The sequence below is a fragment of the Vulpes vulpes genome, chromosome 6, assembly GCF_048418805.1.
Source record: "Vulpes vulpes isolate BD-2025 chromosome 6, VulVul3, whole genome shotgun sequence".
NCBI lineage: Eukaryota > Metazoa > Chordata > Mammalia > Carnivora > Canidae > Vulpes > Vulpes vulpes.
Genome location: NC_132785.1, coordinates 12499279 through 12523492, shown reverse-complemented (window position 1 = coordinate 12523492; position 24214 = coordinate 12499279). Strand labels below are relative to the sequence as shown.

The 24214-nt window shown below is 34.4% G+C and overlaps 1 pseudogene; it reads left to right on the top strand.

The window, feature by feature from the left end:
* Window positions 1–309: 309 nt before the first annotated feature.
* On the top strand, window positions 310–23306 carry LOC112928089 (ATP-dependent RNA helicase DDX3X-like; annotated as a pseudogene).
* Window positions 23307–24214: the final 908 nt, after the last annotated feature.

Sequence of the window (24214 nt, the reverse complement as noted above, 5' to 3'; positions counted from 1 at the left end):
TTCTGCTTAGATAGCTCTTACTAAAATTAACTTCATTTCCTCTAATTCAATATATGTAACACTAACTTATCTTTTTTCTTTCTAAAAATTTTATTGATCTATTCATGAGAAACACAGAGAGGGAGAGAGAGAGGCAGAGACATAGGCAAAGGGAGAAGCAGGCTCCATGCAGGGATCCATGCAGTGTGGGACTCCATCCCGGGACTCCAGGATCATGCCCTGAGCTAAAGGCAGATGCTCAACCACTGACCCACCCAGGTGCCCCTAACTTATTATCTTTTAAAAACATAGCTAAGTTGTGATGATAACATGAAGAAGGGTAAGAGTCAGTGTTCTTGACATTCTATCTAGTACCTTCTATCCTAATTTTTCTCAATTTCTCACCTTACCGTACATTTTTAGCCATTACAATGATCATTATCCACTTTTTTTTTTTTTCTCTTTTGGTTAAAACTCACATAGGAACAACTTCATTGGGTTAATTTAACTGCCTAGAAAGTCAATATGTTTATGAGATGGGCTGGAGATCAAGATTAGTCTTATCAAAAGTTTGGATGTTTGTTTAAAAATTAAAAAAAGGTTTCTGTATGTTAACTGGTATCAGTTGTCTCTATGGTCATGCAAAGTTGGGACTGTTTAGCTTAGGATAGCTTTTATTTTGTTATCTGTGGGTTTCCATTCTCTTAAATCTTACGTAGTCTCTAAGAATATGGCAGTCTGTGACAAAGGCTTACTCTGGTGCTCACTTAGAGAGAGGCACTTCTCCATTCTCCAAGAAGACATAATATAATTTCTTTAATGGAGCCAAAGAAATGAATTGTGAGATAATAATAGCATGTAATCCAACCTTATAGTTTTACAAATGAGATGAAACTGAATTGTAGCATTTGATATCATCAACAATTTAAAACCCTTATTTCTCTACACTTTCTGAAATGAAAGGTCACTGGGGCATAAAATCTGTACTACTATGATGTAGAAATCATAATTACATTAACATATATTTGAAATGTTTAAATTAAACCCACTGAAAGAACTGGCTTGGAAATTTCACCATCTCCTTCTTACTGAGTTTTAACTTTCCAAACAAGAGTAATGTGTAGCTTATAGCCAATTAATTTTCAAAACTGAATAAATAAAGTATTAAAATCTATATGTACCACTCTAGTTTGAGTTCAGATCGATATAAACTGTAGCCCAGAACATGCCTTTTTTCCCCATACTTATCATATAGTGCCATGACTTAAAAAAAAAGAAAGAAAGAAAGAAAAAAAAAAAAAGTCTTTTTCACTCTGCAGCCCTGTTTTCTTTGCTGCCTGTTTAGTTCTCTGCCTTTGCCAGTTTTCCCTTGGCCTCACTGCAAAATCCCCTTTCTTAATCCCAGTAATTTGATGTGCCAGTGCTGATCATCATTCATATGTATGGGGCCTAATGGCCTAAAAATTTCATCTATGGGTCATTTTAATAGATACATCAACTTGCTTTATTTTATTTATTTTTTAAAAGATTTATTTATTTATTTATGATAGACAGAGAGAGAGAGAGAGAGAGAGAAAGAGAGAGAGAGGCAGAGACACAGGCAGGGGGGGAAGCAGGCTCCATACCGAGACCCCGACGCGGGACTCGATCCCAGGACTCCAGGATCACGCCCCGGGCCAAAGACAGGTGCTAAACCACTGAGCCACCCAAGGATCCATCAACTTGTTTTAAATAGAGAGGAATTCAGGATCCCTGGGTGGCGCAGCGGTTTGGCGCCTGCCTTTGGCCCAGGGTGCGATCCTGGAGACCCGGGATCGAATCCCACGTCGGGCTCCCGGTGCATGGAGCCTGCTTCTCCCTCCGCCTGTGTCTCTGCCTCTCTCTCTCTCTCTCTCTATCTCTATCTCTATCTCTATCTCTCTGTGACTATCATAAATAAATAAATAAAAAAAATTAAATAGAGAGGAATTCATTGTTAACAGTGGACTCACAAACTGAATGATCCTGGTATCACACAATGCTGGCCCCAAATAAACTCACCCATTAGGTATTACAGCAAATAGGAAAACAAACATGAGTATCTTCTCCTTTGCTATTCAAACAGCCCACATAATGGCTGTAATCATAGGTGTTTCAAGATTGCAGGAAGGTTGAGAAGCTATTTGGGGGAAAGTTGATAATTTTATTTTATTTCTTTTCTTAATATCCAAAGGGTCCACTGTGATAACACACTTTATCCAGTCTTTTTATGGTATTTCAAAACCATTTGACTTCAGTCAGGAAACATATTACATATATATATATATATATATATATATATATATATATATATATATACTTTACACATGAGAGACACAGAGAGAGACAGATGCATAGGCACAGACAGAGGGAGAAGCAGGCTCCATGCAGGGAGCCCGACGTGGGACTCGATCCTGGGTCTCCAGGATCACACTTCGGGCTGCAGGCGGTGCGAAACCGCTGCGCCCCGGGGCTGCCCAGGAAACTTATTTTAAAATGTGGGTTATTTAATTTTAAAAAGCCACAACTTGAACATTGATAACACCTTTCTTCTAGTAGTCTATTTATTTTAATTTTATAACATTATGAGTAAATTGCTCCTATTCTGTTAAATATCCAAGAGATATCCCTTGTGGTTAAAATTTTGATAAGACATGAAGACTTATCTCAATATTATTTCTTGTCAGCTTAATATATTATACATAATATATTTCAAGCACAATATCTTAATGTTATGTGAAAATAATGTAAATTAGTTGGAATTGGTCTACTATTTATGAATAATTGAATAAAACATAAAAATCGGGCAGCCCAGGTGGCTCAGCAGTTTAGTGCCGCCTTCAGCTCAGGGTGTGATCCTCGGGTCCTGGATCCCTTGATAAAGATTTTTTTCTCTAAAAAATAGAAAAATTAAAAACACATAAAAATCAACTAAGGACACATTTTTTTTTTTTTATCTTTCTGTGAATCTACCTATCCAATCTAGTTAATTCTCAATATTTCTGGCCTGAAGATTAAAATTATAGTAATAGTGATAGTGACTATTAGTTGACTTATTATGTACTTAGGTTTGCCTTTATACTATTGAGACACGAAAATCCTACTAACTTAAATAGACACTAAATGCATTCTATCAGTAAAGTGATTTCCTAAGAAATGCAGACCCAAATCTAAGGATAGATATATTATTGATGCTGATTTTTCTCAGCATTAAGCATATCTTATTTATGTTTAACTGCTGTCATCTTTTTAATAATGGATATATTCAGCAGAACAGAATACTGCTGAACATGAGTTAATGCAAAGTTTCTTCTAGCCAGAGGTCTTGAATATACTTTTATAGAGAGTTAATCTGATTTTTAAGTTTAAATTGTCTTAGCTGCTATATAGCTTATTTTGTATATAAATCATGTTTAAGTGAAAATTTTTTTATTATTTCATTTGTGTTACCTTAAAATAATTGATTCATTAGACTTCTAAATTTAATTTTCTTCTAAAATGATGCACCATTTAATTGATCTTTATGAGACAGTGCACAGTAAAATATATCCCATGAGTCTGGTTTCTCACAGTGATGAAATAAAATACAAAAACAAATATAAATTCTTCTTATCTTTCCACCTAGTATTTATATCTTGTATAAGGGAAGCTAACATCTAAGCATTTTCTCTGTCACTGTCTAAAACAATGAGATGTCTGAAAGGTATATGTATGTAATAAGAGAACTTTAGGATACCTGAACAAGTAGAATGGATAGACTAGAAAGGACAAATTCACACTATAATTGGATACTTCCAAGTTTTGTCCTAATAAGTGATATAACAAGTGGAGAGAGGGGATCCCTGGGTGGCTCAGTGGTTTAGTGCCTGCCTTAGGGCCAGGGCGTGATTCTGGAGTCCCTGGATCAAGTTCACTCCCTGCATGGAGCCTGCTACTCCCTCTGCCTGTGTCTCTGCCTCCCCCTTTCTGTCACTCTCATAAATAAATAAATAAAATCTTTAAAAAAGAAAAACAAGTCTAGAGAAAATAAACATGATGCAGATGATTCGAATAACACTGTCAATTGACCTATATACTCCATCCAATAGTGTTATTAGCAGAATATGCATTCTCCTCATGGGAATGTGTGACATTTACTAACATAGGCTACATGTAAAGTAATTCACAACATGTAAAATAATTGTAATCGTATAAAAGTATACTCCCAACAAAAAAACCTAAACTAGAAATCAATAATCAAAAATATCTTGAAATCTCCAATAAATTTCTAAATTCCCCATGAATCAAGGAAGAATAATTAGCAAAATAGATTTGAAGTGAGAGAAAATGAAAACAAAATATAACTATTTGTGAGTTTCTGTTACAGTCATTCGTAAGTGGAAATTCATAGAATTGCAATAGAAGAAAAACACTCTTAAATCTTACGTCTTAGAGAATAGAAAAATAAGAAGAAAACAATTTAAACAGGTGGAAGGAAATAATAAATTAAATACAGAAATCAATAAAATTAAAATCATAAAAATGTTAGATAGAGCTATGAAACCAAAAACATTTTCCTTGAGATAAGTAAAATTGATAACATATAGCCAAACTGATAATAAAACAGGAGAGAAACCATAAATTATTAACATTAAGGATGAAAAGGTGACATTTATACAGATATTAAAGACATTCAGGTAATTTGGGGAAATGTTAGGGAATAATATGGAAATATTGTGGACAACATTATGCCAGGTAATTTGATAAATAAATGAAATAGATTAATTCCTTGAAAGACTGTTAATAAAATGTCCACTCAAAAAGAAATATATATTTTACATAGCTATATATCTATTAAACTATTAAATTCCACAAAGAACACTAGGTCCAGATAATATTACTGTTAAATTATCCTAATATTAAGAGAAAAAATGGGGGCGCCTGGGTGGCTCAGCAGTTGAGCATCTACCTCTGGTTTAGGGTGTGATCCCAGGGTCCTGAGATGGAGTCCCACATCAGGCTCCCTGCATGGATCCTGCTTATGTCTCTGCCGCTCTCTGTGTGTCTCTCATTTATTTATGATGAATAAATAAATAAAATCTTTAAAAAAAAAGAAGAAGAAATGAATCTATTCAATACAATCTCTTCCAATGTTAGAAGGGGAGAGAGAACTCACCACTCTACATAAAATATCCTATAACTAAAAGTGAATTTATTAAGATTACAGGACAAAAAAATCAATTGCATTTCTACATAAGGATATGACAGCAAACATTGAACATTTTTATAAATCAATGTATAATAGCATCAAATAAAATTTAATATTTAGGATAAATTTAATTTAGCAAATTATATATTTAATATAAAGGATCCAAGATTTTTTTAAAAGATTTTATTTATTCATTCATTAGAGATACAGAGAAAAAGAGGCAAAGGAAGAAGCAGGCTCCATGCAGGGAGCCTGATGTGGGACTCGATCCCAGGACTTTAGGATCATGCCCTGAGCCAAAGGCAGACGGTCAACCACTGAGCCACTCAGGCGTCCCAAGGATGCAAGATTTATGTGATTAAAAAGTCCAAATCTTTGTAAGAGTAATTACACCAAAACAAAATAAATAAAGAGCTATAATAGGTACACTGATTAGAATAATTAATATTGGACTTATGAAAACTAAAAGGTGATGTACAGAATGGGAGAAGATATTTACAAATGACATATCTGATAAAGGGTTAATATCCAAAATATATAAAGAACTTATCGAACTCAATACCAAAAAACCCCAGATATCCAATTAAAGATGGGCAGAAGACATCAACAGACATTTCACCAAAAAAGACATACAGATGGCTAACAGACAATTGAAAAAATATTCAACATCATTTATTATTATGGATATACAAACCAAAACCACAAATGCATTTGCACTTCACACCTGTCAGAATGGCAGGAATAAAAAGAAACACACACACAAGAAACAGTAGGTATTGGTGAGGATGTGGAGCAAAGTGAACCCTCTCAGACTGTTAGTGGGAATGCAAACTGGTACCACCACTGTGGAAAACAGCATGGAGTTTCCTCCAATAAATAAATAAATAAATAAAAATAGAAGTACTGTATGATCCAGGAATCACACTAGTAGATATTTACCCAAAGAATACAAAAATACTAATTCCAAAAAACATACATCCCTTTGTTTGTAGCATCATTCTTTACAATAGCCAAGATATGGAAGTGTCCATCAATTAATGAATGGATAACATTTTTTCTCAAATCAAGTCACAGATTTAATGTATTCTTCATTAATATCCTTGAAGTATTTTTTTGGTAGAAATGACAAACTGATACTAAAATATCCATGAAAAAAAACAAAGATCTAGAATAGTTAAAAAAGAAAAAGCGAAAGTTAGAGAACTCACCTGAATTTGAGATATGCTATAAAGCTACCATAAATAAAGCAGTGCAGAATTGGATTATGGATAGATAGATAGATAGATAGATAGATAGATAGATAGATAGATGATAGATAGGTAGATAGATAGATAGATAGATAGAATATATAGATACAATAGCATAAAGAGCCTAAGGAAAAAGAAACAGGGAAACGTGTGATCAATTTATGTTTGATGGATTTGCCAACCTAATGCGGTAAAAGGTAGTTTTTTCAGAAAATAGTGCTGAATAAGTAGGATGCCCATATAAAACTAAGTGATCCCTAAACTTCACCTCATGCCACTTAAAAAAATAACTTGAAGTGGATTATGGCTCAAAAATCAAGGGTGAAACCATCACTTTCTCTAAGAAACATGGGAGAGTATGTTTGTGATCCTGAGTTAAAAGATTTCTTTGGCATAATATCATAATCCGTAAAAATGATGTATTGGACTTCATGGTTATTAAAAACTCTTGCTAATTGAAAGGCCCCAAAAAATGTAAAGACATGTTATAGACTGGAAGAAAGTGTATGCAAAACATACACTTGTTAAAGGTTTCTTATAACTGAATAATAAGGAGACAAAATACTCAACTAAAAAAGCAAACTACTTAAAATATTTTAGCGGACTTGACTAACAGGAAGATAAAGGTTATAAATAAGCACATGACAATATGCTTAATGTCTTCAGTTTTTAGAAAAAGGCAAATTGAAATAATGTGAGATATCATTACAAGCATTTTAATATAAATAAAATGAAGATGGTAGATGAAAGATAGACAGTTAGATAGGCATAGTAGTAGATGGATAAACAGTAACAACCCTGACAATAAAGGTGGATGATATGATGCAAAGAAATTGTATATCTTTTATATTGCCCATGGGAATCAAGTTGGCACATCTACTTTACCAAATGGTTTGACAGTTGCTTATGAAATCATGTGTATGCTTCTAATGTGACCCTGTAGTCCTACATATAGATATTTATACAACAGAAATGAAAATATCCACACAGACATCTGTACATGAATGTGTATAGCAACTTTCCTCATGATTGCCAAGTTCTGGAAACATCACCAATGGCCATCAACTGGCATATTGATGAACATATTGTGGTACATCTATAAAAAGAAATACTATTCAGCATGAGGTACTGATGGAACCCTCTCCCCCAAAATGGATGTATCACAAAAGTTCTGTTTGATCAAAGAAAGAGAAACGAGAAAGGCATACTATCTGATTCTATTTATATAAAAGTCTTGAAAAGGCAAAATGATAAGGATGGAAATCCAGTTTAGCAGATGCCAAAATCTGAGGGAGGGAGAAGGAGGCTATTGACTGCAAAAGACTCCAGGGAACTTTGTGCGTGTGTGTGTGTGTGTGTGTGGGGGGGGTAACATTCTATATCCTGAAATTGGTATTGGTTACCGTACTGCATACTTTTGCCAAAATTCACCAAACCATATGCCTATGGAGGGTGACCTTTAAAAATGTAAATAATTTATCAATAAACTTAAAAAAATAAAATTAAAAGTTATATGCAATAAAGATCTTAATAACAGTTTTGGAGCTTATATACCCCAATTTCCCTTTTACAAGGGGAAGCTCTGTTAATGCCTGTTCTAAAACTACATTCAAGAACCCTGTTTTTATGGGAGCAATAACACAGGCATAACTGGAATACACTTTCAGGAATTTTGGTCATTGAGAATGAAATAAACCCATTTTGTAATAATTTCTTAAGGTAGCTAAAGTTCGTACAAAATCAGAGGCTCCTGAAACTTAGCAAGCTAGCTTCCTTTGATTGCTGTTTAAGGTAAGGAGAAGACAGAGAGATTAAGAAGGATTTATAGGGAATACATTACAAACACAACAGCTCCATCTCGGAACACAAAAAAGAAAAAATATCAGGTGGTTTATGTTTGTAATTTTTTATGCATGCTATTCCATGGACTTTGACAGTGATGATTATGTGAATCAAATAGTAAATTCACCTGGTCTATTATGTATATAACTCCCCAAAACTGCTTTGGTGAAAGCTTTTCTTTATGCTTTAAGGATTTTCATCTGTATACTCTTCCTCATAAGGCAGATTGTAAAACTCTGAAATTCATTTTGAATGGAAAGTTATTTGTTCTACTGTGAAATATAGATGGAAATCAGATTTTCCCTAAGAGTAAAAGGAGTCCCTTTTGCTAACATATTTTACATTTTTCTGAATATGAATATGTACTTATTTATCCCCTTAGATTTAGATATTCATATCTATATAGTGCAAATGATTCATGTTTTCTTTCCCTCCTTTTTCCCCTTTCCTGTAATAAATTGTATTGATTTCTCTGAAATAATTGAAGCCTTGCACAAGTACAGTACCTATTCCTAAACAATGTACCTCCATGTTGCATTTGTATAGAAAAGGAATAAATTATATAAGGAATATGTGACATTCAGAGACAAAAATACAGATAATTATCACCATGTTCTGAAGTAATAAATGCACATTTTAAGTAACTTTTTCTTAGAAATCTTAATGCTAAGATTAAGCTCTAGCACTTTCTTCAGGTTTCAGAATACCTAATCTCTAAAAGCAAGCTATAATATACAGCCTGGTTGTATTTCAAGAACTTGTTTATCATTATTTATGAAAAACCTGAAACATATTTTCCCCACATGGGCAGTGGTATCTTAAAATGTTTAACTTCCTAAGCCAACATTCCACATTCTATTACCATAATTAGGTAAAATATTTTAAATTTTAAAAAGGACCAAAACCCCCTACAAATAAAATAGCATTGTTCCTGGGCAAAATGATCTGAAAGTCATCCATTTTTAGAGTTTGGATCAAACTGACTATAGGAGCACACCTTTCTATGTATGCAGTAATGTGGATTTGATGTTTGATTCTACCTGGGTCACCATTGGTTGGACCTGCGTGAACATCTGAATCACATGTTGCTCTTTGGGATTGCCAGTATCAGATATGACATGTCAAGAGCTTGGAAGTCATCATTGTCCTCATGACAGGAAAAAGCTTTTCTGTGACTTTTCTGAGACCCATCAGATAATTGATATAGTTGGACAAACCACTACACTGAGATCTTGAAACGCATCCAGGGAGATATCAATCCTGAGATTTTATTACCTACAGCAGAAGCTTCTAGAAATAACAGGATTGTAGGAACATTGAAATGGCTATTTTATAGGATTGCTGTAGGCTGAGTGAAGCATATAGTGAGAGTGAGAAACTCCTGGGATTCACTGACATAAGTGGACCCTCATAAGTGTGCAGGGTTTTATAAAAGGATTCCCCACAGTTCCTCATGGAAAGGATCTGAGAAAGATTCTTTCCTGGCTCCACTCAGGGTGAGGGGAGGGTAGTGATCTGGAAAACCACTGAAACTCTTCTCCCATTAAAAGTTTTAATCTTGAGGGGGAAGAAATTACCTCGATGGAAATTCTAAAATATTACTTCAATTGGAAGAAGAGAATTATGTCTCATTTATAGTTTTCTTATTTTACCAAAGGGGAAAAATCAACATAATATATGGTCTCAGAAAATAGATATGAATGCTGCTCTTAGGAGAGGAAACAGATGTCTGGGGGGAAAAAGCCTATTTCCTTAGAGGAGGAACAGGAACACTTGTGAAAGCTATACCCCTCAGAAGTAGTCCATGAAAAGACAGACAAAATCATTGAATTACAGAATCCTCCCTCCTCCATCTCCTGCCACCAAAATACCTAAAATATGTATAACATAGCCCAACTCCTGGCCAGATTAACATAAATCCTCAGACTGAAGGCTTATTTATTTCAGTTCCTATTACTCTATATAGCATGTTTATATCAATTGGAAAAAAAAAACATTGAAAGGCATGCTAAAAAGCAAGAAAAAATTCTGAGAAATTAGAGCAATCATCAGAACCAGACTCAGATATGACCCATGTATGAATTATCAGACAGGAGATATAATTACTATGATAAGAGACCAAAAGAAAAAAAATAAACAGTGAGCCAAACTATGTAGACAATGTAACAGAAAGATGAAAATGCTAAGAAAGATTCAAAGGAAACGGTAGAAGTTAAAAGTACAGTAGCAAAAATGAAAATTGCTTTGAACACGATTTTTAGTAGATTTTGCACAACTGAGGAAAGAATCAATGAACTTGAAAATAGGTCAATAGAAACATCCCAAACTAAAACACAAATAGAAATATGAATTTTTTTAAAAAGTACAGTACATCAAAGAACTGTTCAGAACAACTACTAATAATAACAGGTGTAACTTATACATAATTAGAATAACAGAAATAAGAAAGAAAAAGTAGAAGAAATACTTAGAGTAATATTGCCAAGAACCTTACTAAATTAATAATGGATACTAAATAATAAACTGAAGAATGTCAGAGAATCCCAAGCAAGATTTAAAAAACAAAACAGAACAACAACAACAAAAAAACAAAACAAAACAAAATAAGAGTAGGAGTATCATATTTAAACCATAAGGAAAAAAATAGAATATTAAAGGAAGATAAAGAAAAAAAAGAAAAGAAACCCTTATATATGGAGAAAGATAAGAATTTCAACAGCCTTCTCATTAAAAAATGCAAAAAAAGAGCATGGATTGAAGTATTTCAACTGTTAAAAGGAGGGAAAAACACCTAGAGATCTGTACCCATCTATGTTCTGGGAAATTATCCTTCCAAAATAAAAGAGAAATAAAGATTCTGAGGGAAAAAAAATAAGGGAAATCATTTCTAGCAGATTTGCTTGAAAAGAAACGTAAAAACGAAATTCTTCAGGCAGTGAAAAAAAAAAGAAGATATAGGTCAGAAACTTGGAACTATATAAAGAAGAGGGTTGCAAAAAGGCACCAATGAAAGCGAAATAAAATATTTTATGTTTTATATTCTTTGTTGATGTAAAAGGCAACTGCTTGTTGAAAGCACTAGAGTAGCAATATATCAGGTGTGTCTAACCTATGAATAATTGATATAAATGATAGCAATGTCGTAAAGTATGTGAAGGAGAAATTCAGGATAAATTCTTAAAGGTAACTGAGGAGTTTGGCTCCTAGTTAAAAACCTATGTGTGATTTTTTGGGGGGCCTGAGTATAGGCAATTACAGAGGCTTTACTTGTCCTATCTTACAGAGGAAAAATGCCCTCCCCACACAGACTTGGTGTTGCAGCCCATGCACTGCAGTTTCTGAAGGGAGGAGTCAAGGTGTGAGGCCCTCTGGACAGTCATGCTCTTCACACATATGCATTTCCATCACCATCACCTTCCTTTCTAGGTGTCTGTATTTGAGGCCTTGGGCAGAGAGGTCTTCTTCAGGCTTCTTTGCTGAGGTCTCATATGGGGGAGAGGGAGGAACTGGAAACCATAAAGACACCTTTCCCCAACTGACTCAGTACTTGGTACCTTCCCATTTCTATCCTTTCCCTGAGAGTCCATGAAAGTGCCAGAGACTTTGAGCCAACAGTGAGCCAACCCCCACATCTGCACCACCCCTTGACTGATGTGCTGTTCCATGGGGGAAAATGAACCAGGGGTGGGGCATGGGCTCCTTGCTTTTAGCCTTTTGCTTATTTCCCATTGCAGTAAATGATTAAAGACTTAACTCTTCCATTTTTGGCTTGTTGCCTTAATTTGGCTAACTGACATTTGGCAGCTCAGTCTCTCTTTCCCAGCTCAGCTGAGCTCCTGGCAGTAACTGCACAACACATGAAGCGTTACAAGCGAAACTTCATTGTGTACCTACATTATTTAAGCATACGTGTTGTAAATTCTAGAGCTACTAAAATAGTTTTAAAAGACAATAATACACTAAGAAAAAACACAAAATGCAATCAAATGAAAGTTGGAAAATTTGAAATTTCTTTGTTGTAAATTGATAGAGTAAGCAGGTAGAAAATCATGGCACAGTTGACCTGAACAGGACTATCACCTAACTTGCCTGTCTTAACATTTGTAGAAAAGTCCATCCAACCATAACAGAAAACACATTCTTCTCAACCACACATGAGTTACCGAGGTGGTCCATAAAACAGAACGGTCAAAATGATAAGAAAGCCTGAGTGCTCCCACCTTTGGCTCTCGGAAGTTCAGGGCACAGGCACCCAGCCCTCACGTAGGAAACCTTCACCACAATCTCACACTTTAACCCCAGCCAATATCCTTTTCCTACTTTTTCAAGTTATTTTTACACCTGCTTGGGAGTCAACCCTGTTTCATATCTTTGGGGCACATGTGACGTCATCAGGTTCTACATTCAAACCACCGGTATATGTGTTTATGTGATTTACACACATTTGGGGTAAGTGTAGAATGTAACGTAATGACCCATTCATTATAGGTACTAAAAAAGGTTATCGTAAGGAATTTGACATTTAGTTTGTCTTAAAATACAAGTGAGTATTTTTTGATGTTATTAAGCCTTTTCTAAATGGAAAGAATTGTGATTTCTCTACAGATGCATTTAATTTAGCCAAGCTTATAGATAATTTAAGAATATAGACAATTCTTTCCAATTTATTGAACCTTTTCAGATACTATTGACTTGCTCATCCCATCTTAAGTCCATGTATTTTTGACACCCCACTGTTTCCCATATATATGAGAAAATCTGTCTGTAGTTCTGAAAATAAAAATCTTTCTCATCCAACACAAATTCCTTTGAAAACCTAATAAGAAAGCAATTGGAAAAAGAGACAGGGGTTCTTCTTTACTTTTCTCTCATCCTCCCTGTTTGATATCTTTCCCTCATGACTTGGATTTATTTTGGTCTTGGTTTGTGATCACATGCTAATTTGCACAGCTCAATTCACCCAGATGGAGCATATAGCCACCTATGGGGGTAACAGCACATTTCTTTAGACACTTTTTCAAGGTCTAATGGTTTATACATCCCCAGGACCAACTTTCTTAAGCAGCAGGCAGTTAAATATCTTCACTGATTGTTAAGTTATAAAAGTGTTTCATGAACTCTGTGTCTTAACATCACGTGGCTCCTATTTAATAGCTATATGTCTTAATTCTATAATACCAGTAGGGAACAAAAACTCACACACACACACACACACACACACACACACACACACAAAAAAACGCTTTTTGGAGGAGAATATACTTATGCAAAAGTTTGTAGAATGTATGGCATTTATATATTAGGTACATCCTAGGCTCTGTGTGTACTCCACAGTTCATTTATCTTGCCACAGGGTTAGCTACTTTGGGTACTAGTCTTTGATTAATACCTTTAGGAGAGATAAAAGTTTCCTTTCACGTGAACTGAATGTTTTTATGAGCATATCTGACACCCCATCCATTTCCTCTTCTTCACGTTTGAGGATAAATATATGACGAAAATCCTTTTGCTGGTGATTTTTAAAATTTAATTTAGAAGGAAGGGATGTTTTAGGGGGATATAGATAATATTATCTGAAGCAAATTTTGCAATTAAGAAAGTGAAGAGATCTGCCAGTAGAAGCAGGCCTATACCCTTTGAATGAAAGGGAAATACTTTATGATGGGGAAAGCTTCACAGTCTTGATCTCCAATTTCACTTGCTTTGATGGAAGTACTTTAGCACCTCCATTCCTATCAACCCTTGCCCCATATTATAACATCTTCATCTAGATCAAAAGCAGAAACAGAAGTTTTGACATTTTCAGGACGATCTGATTGGTGTTGTGAAATCACACTTGGAAATGTATTCATTTATTATTTCTAGTTGAAACACGATATTATTTTAGTTTCAGGTGTACAACTTAGTTATTTGACATTTATATACATTACAAAACACTCACCATGATAAAGTCTAGTTACTATTTGCCACCATACATAGTTATTACAATATCATTGACTATATTCCCCGTGATGTGCTTTAGATCCTTAGGACTTATTTATAACTCTAAATGTCTTTTATATTTTATTTTTATTGAGAGCTGCTACCTTAACAGAAAACTAGTAGAAATGCAATGAAAAAAAAAAAAAAAAGGATAATGTTATCTTCTTCATGTAGGTAGCTGAATTCATGTGCTGTCTTCCATTTTTTAATCATGTTTCAGATAATTACACTTTTTCCCCCTCTGGGACCTTAGAAAATTGTATTGTGATTTGCGTGCTGAATGCATTAACTAGCAGGAGGTAGAACACAATGATATGAATCCTTGATGCTGTGCTTACTCTTTATGTACTACCTCTAAGGCTTCATTTTTCACTCAATAAGATCATCATATTCATGGGAATAGCCAGAGTAGGTTTTTATATAAAGTGAAACTTCCCAAGAAATATTAGCTATTTTAATTCTTGGTCAGTTATTTAATGATTAAAGAAACTTGATCAACTGTGAAACTTTTTGTTCAAAATTTCACATCGGAGCAGTGGAAAAGCCTGGACTAGATACTAGTTCTACTGATATGCACTGTTCGTGTCTCTATTCTCGTACCTGCTACTTTGATCACTTTGTATTTATCTGCCACTGATAATCTGCATTATATAGTACAGTTATTTTATATATTGCAATACATGATAATTTTATTCCCCAGTAGACTGTACTACTACTAAGAGAAAAAAGAAAGAAAGAGAGAGAGGGCAAATATAGCATTCATTTTAAAATCTCCAGTGCTAGCGCATGATCACAATTCTTTGACATCACTCAATATTTGGTGATCTGGATGAAAGTACTGTATTAATGACATTTTTGTAATGCAGGTATTGAAATGAAAGAAATTAAATAAATTAATTAAATGCCAGATGTAATCAGAGTATATTAATCTAGAGCCTCACAAAATATTGTAATTTAAATCATGCCATTTCTGTTCCTCCTACTACTTAACATTTTATTATTTTTACTACAATAGTACCGCTATTAAAAAACAATAACGAATTCTCCAAGCCTCCATTCTAAAGGTCATCTTGTAGGCAAGATCTCATCATAATTTATTTTTGATATTTGTATCAGAAGCAAAAAAAAAAACAAAACTCTCATTCTTTATTAAATTATGTCCTATGAATATCGGGGTATATTGACTTAGCGGTCACAGTGTCTACGCTACAGATATATAGGAACAACAATGAATGATACCTTTGGCAAAACACTGTTCAAAAATAAAATGCTTAGTTAAAGCTTTTCCTATATCTCAATCCTCAAAATCATATCTAGTTAAAATCTAAACTTAGAGATAAAAAAGTCTACTTCAGTAGAGATGCCATTGTTTATCTTTGAGGTGGGAGCTAAGACAACTGGTTATATTTTGGGGTGAACATATGAATTTAAGTAACTTCACTGGATTCAGGGCAATATGGTGGTAGGGACAGAGTTTAGTATGGAGAGTAGGAAGAAGGATTTTGGACATATAGCCACTGCTGAAATCTTGATCTGCCACTTTATTTATATTTTTCACTTCAGTATTTATGGCAGTCTCTACAGATGTTTTTAAGTGAAGAGAATTATAAATGTATAAACATAGCTATAATTTTGGAAAAGTGAAATTTGAATGCATATCTTGGTATTTTACTAAAGTAAATGTATTTACAACTGATTTTCAATTGCTTCACTAGTATGGCATAATAAATTTACCTTTGTCTTTTAACTTTTATAGCATTAGATTCACTCCTACATTTGTTAACATGATATTATTATCTATATTAATCAGTAGTAAGATACAGAAAAAAATGCATATGCCTCACAACGCAGAGTACTAACCACTATACGATCACGGCGAGCTACTGGGGATCCAATGCATATGCTTCATGATGATGATGATGATGATGATGATGATGATGATGATGATGATGATAAGGACTTTTTAAAAACAGTTTTAGGTTTATAGAAAAATTGAGAGGAACATGCAGAGGTTTCCCATAAATCTCCTTCTCTCAGATATGGAGAGCCTTCCCCTCCATTATCAACTTCCCTCATCAAGAGTGGCACATTTATTACAAGGGATAAACTGATGGTAACACATTGTAATCACACAAAGTCCATAGTTTATATTAGGGGTCATTCTTGATGCTGTGCATCTGATGGGTTTGGATCAATGTATAAAAATATGTATCCATCATTAAAATATCATGCAGAATATTTTTAGTACTCTAAAATTCCTCTGTGCTTGGCCTGTTCATCCCTCCTTCCTCTCAACCCCAGTTCCTGACAAGCACTGACTTTTTATTGTCTCCATAGTTTTGCATTTATAGAATGTCATATCATATGTAAGCTTTTAGATTAACTTCTTTCCCTTGGTAATATGCATTTAAGTTTCCTCCATGACTTCTCATGGCTTGATAGCTCATTTCTTTTTAGCACTGAATAATAGAATAATATTCCATTGTCTGTGTACCACAATTTATTTATCTACTCACCTACCCAAGGACATCTTGGCTATTTCTAAGTCTTGGCAATTATGAATAAAGCTGCTGTAAACATCCCTATTTTATGTGGCACTAGTTCTCACAACTTTTGGGTAAATACCAAGGAGTACAATTGCTGAATTATACGGTAAGAACATATTTACTTGTAAAAAACTGCTAAACTATCTTCCAAAATGGCTGTATCATTTTGCATTCCCCAGCAATGAATGAATGAGAATTCCTATTGCTCTACATCCTTGGCAGTATTTGGTGTTGTCAGAGTTCTGGATTTTGGTTATTTACTATTATAAATGCTTAATTTTCATATTTTGAATTTTTTTCTTCTGATATTTACTGTGGGAACCTGATTAAGCTCCTGCAAGTAAATCTCATATTGTGAGAGTCCCTCTACAACAACTCAGAGTTCTCCACACTGAGCCTCCAGCAGTTTGGCGATTACAGCTCAGGGTTTCTACCCTGGCACTGGTTTCTATAGCAGTTTCTCATGAGTCCCTGCTTTGCTAAGTTGTTATTCTCTATTTCTCTGTTGGTTGGGTTCTCTTAGGGACAGTGGTTTTCCTTGTGTCTTCACCTTTCTTAGGGATTCTAGAAAAGTGAGTGATTTTTCTGTGTTCCATTTTTCACTCCTTATTACTAGGGTGGAGTGGTAGCTTCTAAGCTCCGTACACGACACTCTAGGAACCCCAGAATTTTTTATTTAATAAATGTTTATTGAAATTTTACTGTGTGCCAGGAATCTACTATAAGGGTGTTCAACACAATTAGGCAGACGAAATGTCTGTCTTAAAATGTAGAATTTACCAATGGGTATTTAAAAAGGCATTTAATATTAACAGCTTTAATTTCGACACTGAAAGGGGAAGCACAAGTCATTGAAAAGAGGCAAAATTTAATTTTGTCATTGATGAATACCTGATATATGGCTGAAATTTTGGCATTTAAATAATCTAATTGATCTCATAACAACCTTGCCAGAAAACAACAACAACAATTATTGTGAAATACAAAAGATGTTGAGAAATAAATCAAAGAAGTAACTTTCCTATAAACAGTCTAAAGGGCTAGTGAGATTTCATTTTTTTTTTAATTTTTTTTTTAATTTTTTTTTTTTATTATTTATTTACGATAGTCATACAGAGAGAGAGAGAGGCAGAGACATAGGCAGAGGGAGAAGCAGGCTCCATGCACCGGGAGCCCGACGTGGGATTCGATCCCCGGTCTCCAGGATCGCGCCCTGGGCCAAAGGCAGGCGCCAAACCGCTGCGCCACCCAGGGATCCCTTTTTTTTTTTTTTTTTTTTTTTTTAATTTTTTTTTAAATTGCTAGTGAGATTTCAAATCCCAGAGCCTCCAGTTCTTTTGGGTAGAGGCAAATGGGTAGAGGCAGATGATGCTATCATCTGAATGTTTTTATCCCCCTAAAATTCATGTGTTGGAATCCTAACCCCTAGAGGTGATGATATTGGTAAGTGGGACCTTTCATAAGTGTTCAAGTTATGGAGCTAGAACCTGATGAAAGAGACTAGTGCCTGATAAAGGAGGTTTCAAAGAGATCCCTTGCCCCTTCTGCCATGTGAGGGCACAGCGAGAAGTCTCATTTGACCATGCTGGCACTCTAATATCAGACTTCTGGATTGCAGCCCAAAGGGACTAAAATAATGGATGACTTGTAGAAACTTCAGTAAATTGCTTTAATAGTATATAGAAATGAATAGGAAAGGTAAAACCTTGTATTATTTTATTGTCTTGCACAACCAAATTTAATGAGACTAACTGAATACAATAGCTCAGAAATGGAGCTGATTGATGGATAAGAGTTTTTCTTCAGCAGAGATTAACTATTGTGTATTAATAATAAAACACTCGGTATGAAACTCCTCGGAATTACTTTGTTGTGGAGTTTTCCTTCAGCAGAGATGAATCTATTGTATATTAATAATAAAAATATAAATAACTGCATAGCCATTATCTAGGAAATCAGATAGTTTCCTTTTATTTTTTTTTTAGTGGGATGGAAATGATTAAAAGGATTAAGAAGTAAATTAATAAATATATGTATGTATTTATATATGAAACATATATATCTCTATATATATATGTTTCATTTCTGAGACTGAAGGAAATAGTATTAGAAGTTTGACAATATGCATATCCCTAGAAACCTTCCTCACTGACCACCTCCCACTCAGTGATAATAAGGGACAGGTTGCCTAATTATCCACTGAATTAGAAATGCAAGTATTTGAAGAATATATAGGCTTTTGTCATGTTTTTTCTTTTTTCTTTTTCAGCTAGTGTGCTTGTTTGGGGAATATTTATAATTTGAGGAATAAGAGCCTGAGGACCTAGTTTTTCATCTTTCTAAGTTTCAAGAAACAAACTACTCAGTTCAGGGAACCAAGGGGCCACTAATCTCTCTAATTAAATCCCACGCTACACAGTTTTGGGAATGTTTGCTATCCATTTAAATAACTCTAAGGAAAAATGTTTTGATATTTCACTTGAGAATTGAGGGTTCAGAATGTAAACTTAAGCTAAAGTGTATATTGAAGGTTATATCATTTGAACTTCTAAAGTTATATAAATATAGTTTGTTAATCTGTCAATCTCAGTAGTTCCATTCTGAAATGTAGGGAACATTGTTCTAATGTAAATATTCTGATTATTTATTTTTAATCATGCTATATTGAAGCATATATAAAAATAGAAAAAAATGGACCTTCTAGTATATACCACCATGTTCACTTTGGATTCTTTTTTTTTTTTTTAAGATTTTATTTATTTATTTATTTTGTGTGTGTGAGAGAGAGAGAGCATTGGAGGAGTGACAGAGGCAGAGGGAGAGAGAGAATTTCAAGCAAACCCCAAATGGGGCTCCATCTCACAACCCTGATATCATGACTTGAGCCAAAATTAAGAGGACACTTAACTAACTGAGCCACCCAGGTGCCTCTGGCTTATTACTTTGAAGCAAGGAAAAAATAAAAGAAAGAGAAAAAAAGCAGATGAGAAGGAGACAAGGAGGAAGGGAATAAAGCAACGTCATTAGTTAAAGATTGATCTTCCCCCATTCTCCTTCCTCAGAAGACATCTATATGCTGGAAAAGCACACATCCTTTCCATACTTAAAGATTCTTTACAAAGAATGCTTAAATACTCACCAAATGCAAATTTCTAAGCATATCGCTTGTATTCTCCTTAAATCTTTTGTTTGTGATTATTTCTGGGAAATTTCTGAATATCTGAGAAAGAAAAGAGACTCATTTTCTGTTATTCAGTGGGTTTTGGTAGAAGTAGAAAATTTCATATAAAGTGGAGTTTGGAACAACTGATACTCAGAACAAAAAGAAATATGATAGTTACTTTCCCAGTTAATCTAGAATTGTGAAGGAAAGAAGGCTGAATTAAAGGAATAATAGCATCTATGTGAAACATTTCTTTACGATGCATTTGTGTTAGTTTAAAGGAGAGGTTGTATCTTGTACAGAAAAATGCATTGACCTAGGAATCAAGTATCTTGACATTCTCTCAAATCTGTCACAGATAGCGAGCTTAACATAGGCATTGATTTCCTCATCTGTAAAATAATGGACTAGATGTATATTTTTGTAGGTCTTTTACAGTTTGAAAATCTTATCATTCTGAAGGCTTAGATTTTTATTATCCCTTATCAATTAAAGAAACAAAAAGTGCAAAAAACTGATTTAATTCTTCTTTACATAATCCAGGAAACATCATTAATAAAATAATTTCTTTCATATTGGGCATTGGATTAGTTGCATTGTATCTTGGGACCTGAAGAATTCTATATATAGAACAGGATTATGGAAACCTATTAACCTGTGGCATTTACACATGTTGCATTTTACATGCAATATTTAAAAGGAGGAGGGTGAAGAATTTGCACAGCACTTGTCAACATTTAACCTTGAGTATGTCAAGAAATGTGAGCCATTATGTATATTTGAACAATATATTCACAAATCCATATAGTTATAGTGGCTCTAACTGCATATAATAAATGATAGAAACCCATTTATGATCAAAATTGGAATTCAGAGAAATCTCTAAAATTATAGTCTTATTTTTACACTATTACATTGTGCTACTTGCAAGTCATTAAGTGACAGAGTTTTTTGCTTAGTACCCACAAACTTAATTAGGTTAATTCCTTATTACAGAGAAAAGTATAGACAATAAATCACACTGTAACTGAGTACAGAATAAACAAACAAAAAATTGTAAAATCCCAGTATTTTTGACTGAAATACATGCAATATTGTTTAATCTAAAATAATAGCACAATTAGAGATTTATCAAACAAATCTGAAGAGATGATTTTTAAATTAAATAGTTTAAAATTCATTTAAAAACTATGAAACATTAAAACATACCTATTTCAAATTATTTACTCAGCCATGTTTTATAATCATTGGACAATAATGTAATAAAACTTTTTTTGAATCATAAGGTGTTCAAAGATACTTCTTTCAAACATGGTTATGTATCTGGAGACCTTATTTGTCGGAAAAACATTCTACACATTTTAGAGAGCTGTGGAGGAAGATTCTGAGTTCTCTGTATTCTTCAGAGACAGATCCTGTGGTGGTGGAAAATGAGCTCAAACTGAACCAGCAATTTGGTAATGCACATCTGAATTCTTCTGGTAATCAGCATGGAGGAAGTACAGCCTATAAAGGGTGCTATATTCCTCCTCCCTTAAGAAACAGAGAAGTTACTAAAAGAGTCTTTGATAAAGACAGTTCATGATGAGTTCCAATAAAGGATGCATACAACAGTTTTGAGGTTCATAGCGACTCAAGAGGACAGTCTAGTTTCTCACTGATGGTGGAAGTGGATAAAAGTGGAGGTTTGATGATCATGGACAAAAGATTGATAGTATTGGCAGCCATGATTACAGAAGTGGCTCTGACAAATGAACATGGTGGAACCAGTTGCTGGTGTGACAGATCAGATGAAGATGATTTGTCAAAACCACTCCCACCAAGTAAGTGCTTGGAACAGAAACTCTTTTGGAGATAACAATAGATTTAATTTTTAGAAATATTCCAATTGAGGCAACTGGCAACAACTCTCTCCCACATATTGAAAGTTTCAATTATTATGAGATGGGAGAAATCATCTTGGGAAACATTGGGCTTATTTGTTATACTCACCTGACTCCAATGCAGAAGGAAAAGACACTTGGTGGCTTGTACCCAAACAGAGTCTGTAAAAACTAAAGCATTTCTCTTGCCCATCTTGAGGCAGATTTATTCTGATGGTAGAGGAGAAACTTGGAGAGCTATAAAAGAAAATGGAATATTTGGAAGCTGCAAATATCCAGTTTCCTTGGTATTAGCACCAACAAGACAACTGGCAGTGCTGATCTATGAGAAAGCCAGAAAATTTTCATACCAGTCTAGGGTTTTCTTTGGATTATTTATGGTGGTGCTGATATTGGTCAGCAGACTTAAAACATGGATGCCACGTGTTAGTAGCCACTTTTGAGGCCTAGTAGATATGATGGAAAGAGGAAATATTGGATTAGACTTTTGCAAATACTTGGTGTTGAATAAAGCTGATAGAATGTTGGATATGGAGTTTGAAGTTCAGATGTGTAGAATACTTGAATAAAAGAGCAAGTCTCCAAAGGGAGTTCACCACACCATGATATTTAGTGCTGTTTTCCCTAGAGAAATAAAGATGATTGCTCCTAATTTCTTGGATGAATATATCTTCTTGGTTGTGGGAAGATTGGTTCTGCCTCTGAGAATATCACACAGAAGTCAGACAAATGATAATTTCTGCATGACTTTCAACAGGCAAGGATTCATTGACCTTAGTGTATGCAGAGAACAAAAAGAATGAAGATTCTCTGGACGATACCAGGAAAGATATTCTTGTACCAGTATCCATGGCAAGCAATCTTAGACAGAGAAGAGCCTTCATCTGTTCCTCTCAGGAAAACCCTATTCTAGTGGTTATAGCAATAGCATCTAGAGGACTGGACATTTCAAATATAAAACAACTTGTAGATTTTGACTTGCAGTGATAATGAAGACTGTACATCACATTGGCTGTACAGAATGTGTAGGAAAACTTGTCCCTACTAACTTGTTCTCTAACAAGAGGAACATAAATATTACCAAGGATTTGTTGTATCTTCTTATAGAGACTTCTTACAGAGTTGGAGACTTCTTATAGAGACTATAGAGACTTCTTATGGAGACTAAGTAATGCCATCTTGGTAAGAAAAATGGCACCACTACAAGGGTAGCAATTGTGTACATCCTAGGAGTAATAGATTCAGTGGAGAATTTGGTGCCGGAGACTATCAACATAGTAGTGATGCCAACAAGTCCACCTTCTGTAGCAGCTATGTGTGTGAGAAGTTGGTGGAGATGGATATGGAAGTTTTCAGAACAGTGATGGATTTGAAGGAAATTATAACTCCCAAGGGTTGAGTGAACCTTCAGGGAGACTGAACCTGCTTTACAGAAGATCACTCTGCCTAACAAGCTAATATGGAAACCACATGTAAATTAGCCAGACAAAATCTTGCATAGCCTTAGAAACTCACAATAAATTACCCACTGTGATATTCCACTGATTTTTTTTTTCTTAAGAAGCCAAAGTTTACAAAAAGAGATAGTGATCAGAAAGGAAAGGATTGATCAGAAGCCCTCTTCATAGACAGTTTGAAGACTTCCATTGCTACAGTTCAGATTAACTGCCCTCTTGACAACCTCTATCCTGAACTGCATTTCTAATTTTGTAACAGGCTCATCTGTTAATATAATGTGTCTTTAACTTGAGACAACTTTTAATTTTGAAGTCCCATTGGCTCAGTACTGCTCAAGATATTATTTGTTTTGACAAACAAATTGAATGAATGTGGGCTATTTTTTAAAAAATTCTGTACATTTTAAACTTAACTACACATTTACACACAAAACTTGATTCCCTATTTAAGTACTTAAGGGGTAGACTGACTTCATTATAGTAAACTTCTTTCTAAAGGTTACTTGACTTCCCAAATATGTCATTACAGAGAACAGCAGATATATGTTTTCTGGATTAAAATATTGCGATGGCAATGCCATCCTTTCTCCTTAATATAAGAATGTGCTTTGCCTTATGATTGTAAAGAGACCTGATTCTAACGAAGCAAATGTCAGACATAAGGGGGATGTGGAAAATTACTAGAGAGACTCAGTGTATTCTGATGAATCTACCCAGTACAGGAAAATTAAACAGTACCTGATTACTGTTTGCTAAGACTGGGCTCATCTGTGCACACATTTAATTTATGGTTTTAATTTACCTTTAATGTAAAACATAACTTCCAAGGTTTTAATATATCACTTGTCCTTAATAAATCTGTCATGAATATGAGTTAGTCTTATATAATTTTTAGAAGCAATCTTGGAG